Below are 12,093 nucleotides of genomic sequence, written 5' to 3' on the forward strand. Positions count from 1 at the left end.
TTATATATTCTCTTGGTCAGAATCACAATATTCCAGCAGCAACTGTAGCAACAAAAAGTTCCAGCTATGACCTGGAGCATTTGTATTTACTTGGATGAAGCTACATACATATGCAAATATTTTACAAAGTGCAGGTAATCATGTATTTAAATTTAATGCATAATTTAAAAACTATTTTAATCCATGCCAAGAGATATATATTTGGAATCTTGGCTTACTTGCTTGTTTGTTTCATTTTTGAATTTATGTTCTGTGATTTGTAGCAGATAGCAAATCTACAATGGCTGCAGGAAAAAAAACAAAAACGAAAAAACAAACACCAAAACCAAACCAAACCAAAACTAAACAACCACACAGATAAAGAAACAACAACAACAACAAAATTATAAATGTGGTGGAATAAACAAAGGAAGGAATAGAAAAATAAATCAATAACACTGGATCGGTATGAAAGCCCTTTGATTTTTAGACTCCTACTTATTTTTCCTATCCCTCATTCTTTTCACTTTTTTCCAGACTATGAAGGTCTCATGGCAGAAGAAGTCTAACAGCATGCTTGTAAAAGTGGTTACTGTATTTTAGATCTCTATGTTGTTTAGAGTATTGCTAACATTTGAGATTCAGCATCTGTTACAGTTTTCATAGAATGTTGAAAAAGAGCACCAAAGATGGTAAAGGGTCTACAGGGCAAGATATATGAGGAACAGCTGCGGGCCCTAGGTTTGTTTAGCCTAAAGAAGAGGAGACTGAAGAGAGGCCTCGTGGCAGCCTGCAGCTTTCTCACAAGGGAAGCAGAGGGGAAGACATTAATCTCTCTAGTGTCACTGACAGAAAAAGATTCTTCACTGAGATGGTGACTGGACCCTGTAACAGGTTCTTCAGTGAAGTGGTCAAGGCACTAAACTTGCCATGGTTCTGTGATTCTGATTTCACTTCTATTTAGCAAAAAGGTAGGATATTTATTCCTGTTTTGACACTGATTCATGTACTTTGAGTTACGTAAGTGATAAGTATTTAGTAATAGGATTATGATGTGAACTACCAGTTGCACTCTGGAATGATATAGTGATAATTTAACACAAAAAAATCCTTGTGATATTAAGAAATAAATCAAAATGATGTTGCTATCTTGATATCCTCTCATCAAGCACTCTTTAACCTTTGTTAAATGTCTTGTGTTTGCTATGCATTGGATTTAAAAATCTAGATAAATGAATTAATTCACCATTATCCCCTTGAGAAACACTATTGATTTTTATGAAAATGAATTAAACATTCACTGTCAATTAAGCTCCATGTTTGATTTTATGGAAGAGCTATCTCCTCACTGAATGAGAAATTTACCTGCCAGCAAACATACTGTTGTACTGTTCATGCACTGGCTTACATAATGGATAAGCAAAACCCAATTGCATTCTTGCTTATACTGCATCATGATTGTACATTATCATTAGACTTCTCTTCTCAAGGAGCAATACCAGTTAAATGACATACTTTATCCTAGGCTTCTTTACTATGTAAGCCTGTACAAACTGAATTTTATAAGAAGCTTGTTCCCTCACCTCCCCCCCAAAAAACAAACAAGCAAATAAACAGAACACCACAAACCAAAACAGAACAAAAGCAACAAATAGAAACAGCAACAAGAAAGCAAATTATTTGTCCAGACTTTGCATTTTTTTTTTTTTTTTTTTTTTTTTTTTTTTTTTTTTTTTTTTTTTTTTTCTTAAGTAGACTGTTGGGGAAATTTTGAGCACTTGGGCACTTCTGCTTTTTCTTTTTCTTCTCTGATTTACACTATAAAGTTAAATTTAGTTGTCTCTTTTGCTCTTTGTTATGTTGGAAATATCACTGTTTAGAAGTTTGGATGCAAAATACGAAAATAATACCAGCTTTGAAAGGCAATGATTAAAATAAATGCATTGACTGGAAAACAAATCTTTTCAGAGATGGAAAGGAATACATTAAAAATAAACTGATTTTCTAACCATGTAGATCCCACAGTAGACTATTACAAGATATTCTATCCACTAATTGGAGTGGCATATGTGAAGAAAAGCTGAAATCTTATAGTACGAACATGTACTGAAAGTGAACATCATTTATCATGTTGGGTTTTTTTGTTTGTTGGTTTTTTTTTTTTTTTTTTTTTCCCAGAGATACTGAGTTTTACATGTTAATATTTCAGTGAGTAAATTACATGATTTACCCTTCTACTTTGTCTTGTTTGGAATGTTCATATTCTCGTATCTATTATCGTATTATAATATTTCTGTACTTCATTGTACTAATATTTCTATACTGTATTAACTGTCCTTTTAAAAGTTTTAATTAATTAAAATGTAAAAATTATTTAAATTATTTAAATTAAAATCATTATTTACTTATTAATTATTCACTTCTCAATGTTCAGGAGCATATATAGACAGAGAAATTGGAACTGTATCTTTGTTTTTAGAAATGTCTGCTGTTTGTCAAAGCAAATTTTAACTGACTGTTATGCATGTACATATATACGTGTATATATATACTTAATTTTTGTTGAAGTTTTTATTTGCTAAGAAATAGAATTAAAAAAAAAAAAATGCTCGAAAGAATATCCTAGTGACCTTCTTGCAGATGCTATATAAAGCCTATATTTTTTGCTTGTCATTGTAATGCCTGAGAGATAATTAGGACTGCAGAGTCACTTAAAATCTTGAGATATCTTTTCAAAATTGTCTTTGATTTCTATTTTTCAATTGTAGAAACTTCAGTGCCTCAATTGCATGTTGCCTCATGAAATAAAACTAATCTTTTTTTCTTTTTTTTTTTTTTAATCATATGATGGTTGGATTTTTATCAAAGAGCATAATTCACAAAGCTAAAAAACAAAGGTCTACTTAAAACATAAGCCAATAAGATACAGTGAGAGAAAACAAGTTCAAACTTTGTTGTATGAAAGTGACCTCATAAATCAGTCTCCGTTAGGAATGACCAGTGTGGTATGCACACCACACTGTGGAAAGAAGTGATGGCATTTCACATGCCACTTAAACTTTATTGCTCTTTTTGTTTATGACTTATAACAATACATATTTTTCTCAAAATGAGGTTCATAATCCTTAATTGTCCCTTGGTTTTATGGCCAAACAATTTCTTGCAAATTGCAAAATTGCACTTATACTGATAAATTAGGGTCCAGAATGTTTCTGGTACTGGTGACATTGCTAATTTGTTAAAACTGGTTTTGGCATAGTTTTTGCAGAGATCAGGCAGAACTGCCCAGTAGATTCCCGGGCACAATTAGAAGAGATTTTTCTACTAGGGTGTTTCCTTGTTGCCATCCTGTTTTGAATAGCAAAAGTAAATGGTAGAATATAGATTTGGCCACCATCCTAAGTGACTTCTGTGATAAAAATTACTCTTGGATGCGTTGGATTCTCTAAATGTTATTTTATGTAGTCATGCTACTTGTTTTGGAGTAATTTGTCAATATGATTGAAGATTAGTTACAGTGAACATAAAAATGAAGGAGAATCAGAGTAACAATGATGAGCAGAGAAACTTAATCAGAGAAAAGAAAGGACTGACTCACTGATTCCCTAATAGCATCAAAGGAGAAAGATCAGTCCATTTCCTTTGCAATTATACCCACCACAATAAGCTATCCCTGTCTTGGTCAGGAAAAAGAACGGATGTCATGGATGATGAAGTCCACCACTATTTGGCTACCTCTAACATATGCATATTACATATTTTTTCAGAGGAAAAAGAATCAATTCAACACTTACTTGGAAGTCATTAATTCATTTTCCTCTTATGCCTGTGAGTAACCCAAGAAAACTACTTTTAGAAGAAGGTCCCAATGAAACAGCTCTGTGAAGAGTACTTACTTTTTCTCCCAACACCTTATAATGACATAATTATGCTTTTATAGAATAATTCTTTCTTTAGCATCTGAGAAGAGGATGTTAATGACTGAATAATTTACTGAGAAAGTTCAGACTGCAAGCTGAGAGAAATAGCAATGTCTTTTAAAACACCATTTGGAGGGAGACACTCCATCCTTCTGATACCATGATGATGAGTTGTACAAATACCTAGATAGTAGTTTACTTCTTGTTCAGATCATCAAACCATGGTCATACTAGTGAATACTTAAACCTCAAGTCACACTGTGAAGGGTCTAACCCTGCCCTTTTTTGTTTGTTTCTTTTTGTTTGTCCTGTTTTTGTTTTTTTTTTTCCTCTTGAAACATGAAACATTTTTATCTCTCCTTGTTTTTTTGCACTCCTTTGCATTTCTGAAATAAATCTTTTTGTGATCTACTGTGATTTCAAGCATTCTTGGAATGGCAAATAAAGTGTTTTATTTATTTATTTTTTTCCCTTCTGTTCCTGTTTATATTGCATCCAAGCTGTTGTGGCTACTCTTTGCTTATGGACAGACAATCTGAACTCCATTTTTAATGCATAAACATTCCTAGAGTGGACAGAAGAAGCAGTGGGACACTATCTGCCTCAATAGCACCCCTATCTACATTCACTGGACTTTCAGTGAATTTGATATGCTGTTTTGCATTTAGACCAATCAACTATGTCAAATGGACCAATAAAAACACAGTGCTGTTGCTTGCTAAGGTGGCTTGATGGCAACTTGATAAAAATAAAAAGAGATGAATGATAAGTAGATCACAAAGTTAGAGACAGTGAAATCCTTCATGAAAAGAAAACTGAGTATTAAAATTTTTACATTCGTAGGCCACAGCCAAAGCACAAAGCAACTGTGATAAACGTGAAACTGATTATCTATAGGGTTGCTCCCACTCAAAGTAAAAGAGAAATCCTTACACGTGGGTCAGCAAATGCAAGTACAATTTGTTTCTCTGTTGTGCAGTTTAATAAGTGCACTGTTTCAATATCAGTCCTTTTTTTTTTTTTTCTTCCTTTCTACTACATTGGGTTATATCGCTTAAGTAGCAAGTTATATACTGATGTGACTGTCATATAGAATCATAAAATGGCGTTGGTTGGAAGGAACCCTGAGGATCATCAAGTTCCAGCTCCCCTGCCACAGGCAGGACCACCAACTTTCAGATCTAGTACTAGACCACGTTTCCTAAGTTGTCCATATGTTTTGATTCAATATGGTAGTTAAAACTTATAAAAAAATCCTACTTTGAATTAGATTCCATCAATTTCAGCCACATCTATTTAAACTGATTTGCTGATCTTAAGAGAATTGGATGTCTCTGAATAACAGGTCCTGGTCAGAAGCCATACGATATGAACAGTATTACCTTTCCATTTTTAATCCTTTGACCATATCCATGCTGAACTCAATGATTTTTGTGTCGCAGATATTAATGTGGATAATTGTGGGGTTTATTGAACAAAGATAATCAACTAATATCAGTAATGAAAATCAGATCTGAGAGATGCAGTGAAGTTTTCCTTGCACTGGCAAACAACACATTAAAAATACAATAGTGCTGAGGCTAATTCTCCTGGCGGTCTTTAAATAAAAGCATAGGGTGCCAGTACTGTGGACTGATTATTACCTTTCACAATATCAATATCGGAACCTGAAAGTCATGTCATGTTATCATTAAGGAAATGTCAACTTTTCTCATATTAAAATGAAGATAATGGGAAACAAAAGATCTTCTTCTCTTCTCTCTCCTCTCCTCTTCTCTCCTCTCCTCTCTCTTCTCTTCTCTTCTCTTCTCTTCTCTTCTCTTCTCTTCTCTTCTCTTCTCTTCTCTTCTCTTCTCTTCTCTTCTCTTCTCTTCTCTTCTCTTCTCTTCTCTTCTCTTCTCTTCTCTTCTCTTTTTTTTTTTTTTTCTGAAAAGGAGTCTGAGGTCTAGGGCTGGTGGTTTTGTTTCTGTTTTTGTTTTCGTTTTTGTTTTGGAAGTTGAAGCTCTACATTCTGTAACATTATTTTCTGCAGAGTCTTCTCCAAGGACAGCTGGTATTGACCTAAGGCAACTGTACTTAATGTGCAAAACAGTAGTGTTTTTTCTCCCCTGAATTCTGTTGACTGAACATTAACATTGAATTACATGTTACAAAAATACCATGTTTTCTGGGCATCTCAACCTTCTCCTACTATTCTCAATCCCTATTTTGACGAATAGATTTTTTTTTAGGGAAGTACAATTCATAGTTTTCAGAGTCCAATATTTCCTCATCAAGTTATTTTGGACATTCTACATGTAGAGGCTGTAATTTTTGTATGTACTTATTTGAAGCTATTAGATGTTACATGTGATTTTTGAATCAGCAGAGTGAACAAAATATACCAAAACCACAATATGAATGTAAGATACTAAGTGCAAGATATAGAAATTACAATATAAAGTTAAAAAAAAAAAAAAAAAAAAAAAAAAAAAAAAGAGATTCCCATTATAGGTCCTTAAAACATACCATCACAACACTGGTCATTCCTAGTTTCTGGGAGATTTGAAGCCAGCTAAGGCCTGTTGCTCTCTAAAATTATTTTACCAGTTGTTTAGATTTATGTATTGTACTAGGCTAAGTAATATATTAATTCTCCCAGTGTTGGTCTGACTAAAATCAGAGACATACATACTCTGTTAATAAATTTAAAGAGAAACACGCTATCAGTTGGTATACATGATTTTTATACATCTAGCTGGTCCACTTAATTAACACATATTTTTTAACAAAAGCCACCCTCCCTCAATAAGCTTAGTGTTGAAATAAAGTGAGCTTTCTTTAAATCATCTGTTGTCAGTCGCACTTTGAACTTCATGGGCACATCACCCCTGTCCACTGAGAATTCTTTCATTTTAGACATTTATTGTTCACTCAAAATAGTTTAGAACATGACAGGAAATCTTATTGCATCCAGGGTGAATATAACCTATGGTAAATGAATCCAGAAAATACAGTCTCTGGATTTGTATAAAATGAGATTTTCTTTATTCTTGCTTCCATAGCTGACCAATTAGATTTCCAGTAATATTTTACTGAATACGGATTTTTTTTTATTTATTCTTCTTGCTGCTCTCTAATGCATTTCTTTGCTTTGTTGTACAGATATGTTTAGTATGTAATGTTAACCTAGGAAACCTCCAATTTAAAAATAAAAGGTAAGACAATTTACAGGTAAACCAAATCTAGAAGCAGTACCAAGTGAAAAAATGAATGATATTTCACTTTGTTAAATATTGCACTTTGCTGAATATCTCATCATCCTAAATGAAAATGAGTGAGCTTTTGAAGATTAGATTCTTAAAAAAATCCGTGAAATTATTAAACATTATATTTATTAGTTTAATTATTTAATTATGGCTTTCTGTCCAGAGATGTTCACTAAAAGGAAGGTATACAACCGTTTGCATATCAGGTTCCTGTGTTTTCCGCAAGTCTTCCATGTGAAGATTTTCTGGCATCTTAACAACTTGTGTTCTGCAAGGAAAATGTTACATATTCCACCTATAAGTTAGGAACTAATTGCTTTATCTCTATCAAAAGCAGTAATAATACTGAGCACTTTCTCAGATTGCACGAAGAGCAACAAAATGATTATGTGACAGAAACACCTAAAATCCTGTTCTGAGGAAATTCAACTGCATGGAAGGACAAGATCTTCAGGAGACATAAACAGAGGAATGGAGATAACCTGTCACCTGCACCTGTCCCACACCAGGAAGGAAGATAATCTGAGGTGTTAGAACTTGCGCAATGGCATTATTGGATATATTTGTATAGCATTTTGTGGTTATTTTGCACATTTTGCAATAGTACATTTTAACTGGTGTAAATCATTATTCTTCTGCACCTTTGTCTCAAAGCTTGCTGAGGACAAGTCCAGACAAATCCTGGTCAAGGGCTCAGAAATCCTTTGTCTAAAGGACATAGATGTACAAGTCCAGGCAAGTCCTGATCAAAGTTGGCAAAATCTTCTGTCTGAAGATTTGAAGGCCAGGGGCAAGGAGAGAGAAAGAGATAAGCCACAGCTTACTGGCTGGGAAGCAGTCTTTTGCGTGGGCTTATCTCGTGGAAGATAGCCATCTCAGGAGTCACTGACCCAAGCGCCCAGGAATGCCATGTTGGCAGAAGAAAGAGAATAAAAAAAGGGACCAGCAACGAAGAGAGGAGGTGTCTGACATCAGGTGCCTCACAACGTGATCCCTGCCTGGTGGTGTTGCTCTCCCCTGCGCTTTTGCCTCAGACCATCAGAATGGTGTGCAATGGGACACTGCTGGATCTTGGTGGTGACTATTCCTGCTTTACACAATTCTTGCTTCTTTCTTGTCTTTCCTATCACCCGCTTTCCCCTTCCCATAACCATAGTTTGTAATAGTTGCCAGCCTCCCCTTCCCTATCTCCCTGATTAAGATTTGCAGTAAAGTGGTCAGACCAGCATTTGAACTGTTGTTTCTTAATCTCACGTCAAGCATACATACATCAAAAAACCTCTTCTCCCTCTTACAAATTGGAGCAAGACAACGGAATCTCTCCATCTCACTTTCCCTAATAAAGCAGAACATCTCATGACCTTGACTAAACTTCATGAAAAACTTTGTAAATATACCATAGCCCTCTATTTTTTTTTTTTTTCCTCTATAGCTGGGAAACATCAGTGACAGGGAATGAATCAGAAGAACTGGTAATTTCACATAGTAAGGATGAACTAGAAAGAATTTCAGGCAATGAGAGCTGGAAATTACAAAAGATATCTCTTACAAGATTTAAGAGAAACAGAATGGAAGAAAAAAGAAGAAAAATAAGAAAAGATAAAGCATTCAGAAATGCCTTGATGACTTGCTGCTGTCTGAAAGTGTGGTTCATTAGTTAGAGGCATTAATTTAGCTGTTGTGACATGCATAGGTGGTGCATATTTAAATATACCTAGCTGTGTATTAGTCCTGCATTTATGTTTTTGTTTGCTTGCTTGCTTCACTTTACTGTTGGTGCTGTTGGAAAAAAGATGTAAAACTTTTTAAGAAAGGCTTACAAATTCCCTATATGCCTTTCCTTCAATTCTTATGTTTCCCAGAAAGACCAAATAGATCTAGTGTTTGTTTTACAAATCAATGTGGTAAACTAAAGGAGGATTACGATAATTGGAAAAAGGCAAAGCTATGATTTCTAGTGAAAAAAAAAATCTGTAAAGCTTCCATGATTATAAAGACATTATAGTCTGGAGTGTCTGCATCCAGAACCTTTGAATGAACTCTCTCACCATCTGTGTAAATGCTGGGCAGCATCAATAAAACATATTGAGCAGACTAATGCATGAGAGAAAGGAGAAAAAAGTTTGTACCTAGTCATGCTAGTGTTTTGCATCTTGCACTTTGTGTTCCATCAGAACACAACCAGCAGAGTGAATGGCCTAATTTAAAATGTTTTGACAATGTTTTATCTGATATCAAGCCTTGCTAAATGTAAACTATGTTATTTCAAGAGAAGAATTCCTATGCAAATGCCATATATTCAGATTTCAGGGTTGAGTTATAGATTGTTTCTGTACTGAACCTTCGATTTTATGAAAGTTTGTAAAGACAGATGGTTCAAACAAAATATTTGGGTTTGAATGAATTAAGACATTCAGAGCAAGCAGCAGTAGCAGGTGAGCTTTGCAATTAAAGTCCATCTCTTTTTTAATAACTTCTAAAAAATGTAGAGAAATAAGGCAAGAAACTCTTCCAGTTTTAATTATGGATTCAGTGGCAAAAACACTAGGAAAAAGAGACAGAATATTCTGTAATTTTTCACATCTTTCCTCGTGTTTGGGTGATAATACTACTAATAATTAAGAAATCTCCATGTACAAAAATACAAATGCTGACGTTTCAGACTTATTTACTGGCTCAATTATGAAGCTAGGCTAAAATAGTGACATCACATACTTCTGTATTCAGTTCTATTATATATCTTCATTTACACCTCAACAGTTTCCCTTCATTACTCTCAGTATTTCTCTTCCCAGTGTGAAATGTGCTATGCATGTTTGTTTACACAGGCATAACTATTATTAAGGCGCTTCACTGCTCCTGCCACTTCTGCTCAAGCTCTGGAAAGCTTTTTTTTTTTTTTTTTTTTTTTTTTTCCCACCTTGAACACAAGCTAGGAATCTGGGAGGTTAACTGGCTTGAGCTCTTCTGCTACACATTTTCATACCCAAGTTCTCTGAAATTTGAAGGAAGTTGGTTTGTTACATATCACTTGAGAATTTCAATTGTTCTCCAAGCTATGTTGAATAATAATAACAAAATCAATGCAATGGTGAAAGAGGACTTTAAAATGTCTATTGTATTTTGTAATTTATGGCAATTACATTTTGCTTTCATGTTCTAATAGGAATAAAGATGACATGGTAATATTTTATCAGTTATCCTGTATTAAAATAGTCTCAAAAACAGAAAGCCAGGTTTACATGCACAAAAGCTTTTAAAAATAAATTTATCCTTGTAAATTCCCTTTGCTTATCACATTAAATATGTAATTTGTTGTGATGGACAAATTTTTTTTGGTTTAATCTTTCAGGAATCTAGGAGCTCAGAAGAAAATGTATTTCAGCTCAACTCTATGAATCAAAAGATTGTACACATCAACATAAGGGATATAAATACATATATTGCTGGATTTTTATTAAATGTTTAAAATCTCTATTCATTTGTAAAGAACTATATACTGAATCATAGAATCACAGAATCACAGAATTGTAGGTGTTGGAAGGAACCTCTAGAGATCATCGAGTCCAACCCCCCTGCCATAGCAGGTTCCCTACACCAGGTCACACAGGTAGGCGTCCAGGCAGGTCTTGAACATCTCCAGAGAAGGAGACTCCACCACCTCCCTGGGCAGCCTGTTCCAGTGCTCCGTCACCTCACTGTAAAGAAGTTCTTGTGCACATTTGTGCGGAACTTCCTATGCTGCAGTTTCTGGCCGTTTCCCCTTCTCCTGTCTCCACTCACCACTGAAGAGAGTCTGGCCTCGCCGTTTTGCCCCCCACACCTTAGATATGAGCTGGGCAAAAAAAAAACGGATGAGGTTTAACAAAAGCAAGTGTAGAGTCTTGCATCTGGGGAGGAATAATTCCATGCACTGGTACAGGTTGGGGGATGACCTGCTGGAGGGGAGCTCTGCAGAGAGGGACCTGGGTGTCCTGGTGGACGACAGGTTGGCCATAAGCCAGCAGTGTGCCCTTGTGGCCAAGAGGGCCAATGGCATCCTGGCATGCATTAAAAAGAGCGTGGCCAGCAGGTCGAGGGAAGTGATCCTCCCCCTCTCCTCTGCCCTGGTAAGGCCTCATCTGGAGTACTGCGTCCAGTTCTGGGCTCCCCAGTACAAAAAAGACAAGGATCTCTTGGAAAGAGTCCAGTGGAGGGCCACAAAGATGGTGAAGGGCCTGGAGCATCTCTCCTATGAAGAAAGGCTGAGTGAACTGGGTCTGTTCAGCCTTGAGAAAAGAAGACTGAGAGGGGACCTGATCCAGGTCTATAAATACCTAAGGTGTGGGGGGCAGAATGGCGAGGCCAGACTGTTTTCAGTGGTGAGTGGAGACAGGACAAGGGGAAATGGCCAGAAACTGCAGCATAGGAAGTTCCGCACAAATGTGCGCAAGAACTTCTTTACAGTGAGGGTGACGGAGCACTGGAACAGCCTGCCCAGGGAGGTGGTAGACTCTCCTTCTCTGGAGCTGTTCAAGACCTGCCTGGATGCCTACCTGTGCGACCTGGTGTAGGGAACCTGCTATGGCAGGGGGGTTGGACACGATGATCACTGGAGGTCCCTTCCAACTCCTACAATTCCGTGATTCTGTGATTTATGGATTTGGATCAGGTCTCCTCTTAGTCTTCTTTTCTCAAGGCTAAACAGACCCAGTTCACTCAGCCTTTCTTCATAGGAGAGATGCTCCAGGCCCTTCACCATCTTTGTGGCCCTCCGCTGGACTCTTTCCAAGAGATCCCCGTCTTTTTTATACTGGGGAGCCCAGAACTGGATGCAGTACTCCAGATGAGGCCTTACCAGGGCAGAGGAGAGGGGGAGGATCACTTCCCTCAACCTGCTGGCCACGCTCTTTTTAATGCATGCCAGGATGCCATTGGCCCTCTTGGCCACAAGGGCACACTGCTGG

This window comes from Tetrao urogallus (assembly GCF_951394365.1).
Source record: "Tetrao urogallus genome assembly, chromosome: 1".
Lineage (NCBI taxonomy): Eukaryota > Metazoa > Chordata > Aves > Galliformes > Phasianidae > Tetrao > Tetrao urogallus.